This window comes from Bactrocera latifrons, unplaced genomic scaffold, assembly GCF_001853355.1.
Source record: "Bactrocera latifrons isolate USDA-ARS-PBARC rearing strain unplaced genomic scaffold, ASM185335v1 scaffold_324, whole genome shotgun sequence".
Taxonomy (NCBI): domain Eukaryota; kingdom Metazoa; phylum Arthropoda; class Insecta; order Diptera; family Tephritidae; genus Bactrocera; species Bactrocera latifrons.
Genome location: NW_017536897.1, coordinates 11,758 through 14,102, shown reverse-complemented (window position 1 = coordinate 14,102; position 2,345 = coordinate 11,758).

Here is a 2,345-nt window from a genome sequence, read left to right as displayed (position 1 = left end):
ATCTTTTGATTCTATTGGTTTTTTTTTTGTTATTTTTATTTTTTGTTTTTTACTTTTTATTTTTCTCTTTTTATTTCAATCATTTCCATTTTCTTTTGTAATATTTTACACATTAATACACCTCAACCACAATGTAACTAATACACTATTTGATTAGCCATTTTTATATTTTACTATTTTTAGTTTACAAAATTGTTTAGGTTTATTTATGTTTAGAAAAATACGTTTTTTTAAATATATTTTTATAAAGTTGTGAAATTTATATATACGAAAAAAAGGAACAATTAAAATTATTACTTCATAAGTTTCCCGAAAAAAAAAAACCTTTTACTTGAGATCTTTAAAAAATATTCAAGATTTCCTAAGGTTTAACACATTTTCACATTTAGAGGCCATTTTGGCTTTAATTTTCTATGAAGAATCTCTTAAATTATTTACATTATTACTTAATCTATTTATAATTACACAAAAAAAGGAATTTTTAAACAAAATTTAAAACGAAACAAGAAAAAATTACAAATAAAAACATCCAATACTATATAATATTTAATGTTATTTTCAATCAAATTATTAACTTTTATAACATATATAAATATATAATAAAGGTATGCATTTTACTAATTAAAATATTTTAAAAAATATACCATTAAATATTCTTTTTACATTTTTACACAAATAATTCATTACTAATAATTATGACTATCTAAAGTAAATTTAATTCCTGGAGGACATTGTGGACCATTTTTTGAAAGTTTATAACCTGAAAGCAAACGAAATTTTTATGAATACAAATGTAATTAAAACTATAATAACTAAAAATTGTGTTTAAAAAGAAATAAAATAATCCGTTGATTTTATGTAAATAAAATTCTTTGAACATCCCTGCCTTGCATGCCAATTCACTGTGTAACTACCATAAGAGTTTACCTGTCAAGTAGCTTAGGCTACACATAGTGCAGTGGTTTTAGGAAGCAATACAATTGTGGATCACATATGAAACGAAGATCATGTGGTTGGTTTTAATATTATAACTCAAAGTTTGTACAGACAATCACACAAAGAAATATAACAATTTTTTTTAGCGATTTCTGCTTCCTAATTTTCGTCTATTTTAATAGGGTATTTTAGTCTCGATTTTTCAAAAAAAAAAAAAAATTAAAATACTTAGAATTTTTAAATTATTATTTACCTAAAACTTATGATTTATATACATAAAAATTACATGTCACAATGTTTGTTCGCGATAGACTCCTAAACTACTGAACCGATTTTAGCAAAAGATAGCACACAGTATCCAGTTTGAAGCAACTTAGAAGATAGGACAAGCCAAAACATTTCATAAATAAGAACTACAGTGAAAGCTGCATTTAATGGACGCTCTATTAAGCGGGCATCTTCATTAACTTATTGACCGGTCCCACAATTTGTTGATGTTCATAAGTACAATATATTAAGCGGACAAATTTAATAACTGGACAAAAAAGCTGGTTCGTCAGTGTCTGTTTATGGGAGATATCACTATAAATGAAATTTTCGTTAGATTGAATAGTTTGTTATTTTAATAATAGTTTAAAATGTATACCAGAACAACGCGTGGCAGGATCCACTAGTATACATATATAAAAGGAGCACTAGCTACAGTGGCAGCTCCGAGATTAAAAATTTGTTCTCTTACAATTTCTCCTGAGCTACCATTAAATACAATAAGCTTTCTAGAAGCTGTTCTGTCTGAGACAAGTCTTTAACTATCATTCAGATTATTACAACCGGTTCACGTGAGAAGCTTCTCAAACTGGAATTTCGTGGAGCGATTGATCATTATTATTGTTAGTCTATAGACAAAGGTGACAAGTGAAGAAAATAAGTCCGTCGTAGTGAATAATATAAAAAATGTCGTATATCATCGATCAGCAGCGTTGAGTTTAGGCAGAAACTCAGTTAGATACACGTAGGCTTTATGTTTGGTTAAGTTTTACGTAACAATTTTTTTGTTGCGACCAGTATAGAACATATCGAATTGAGCACCGACACCGACAGAATTTCAACAAAATATACTTAAGTGTCGAATTTAGTTGGGTTTACTTCGGAAAAATCGCTTTTCAAACGTTTTTAATACAATCGACTTCAATAAAAATTATAAACATACCTGACACAGAAAGATATACGCGGATCGTTTACAGAGGCAAGCTTTTATGACGGAGATGAATATTTTAAGTTATTGTATATAAATTTATGCTCTTATATAATATCAAAAATGTCGAGCTTTATGATATAGTTGTGAATTGTCAGATTGCTAGTCTTACAATCGCCAAAACCCGAACCCTGCAACCTACCTACGAACTTTG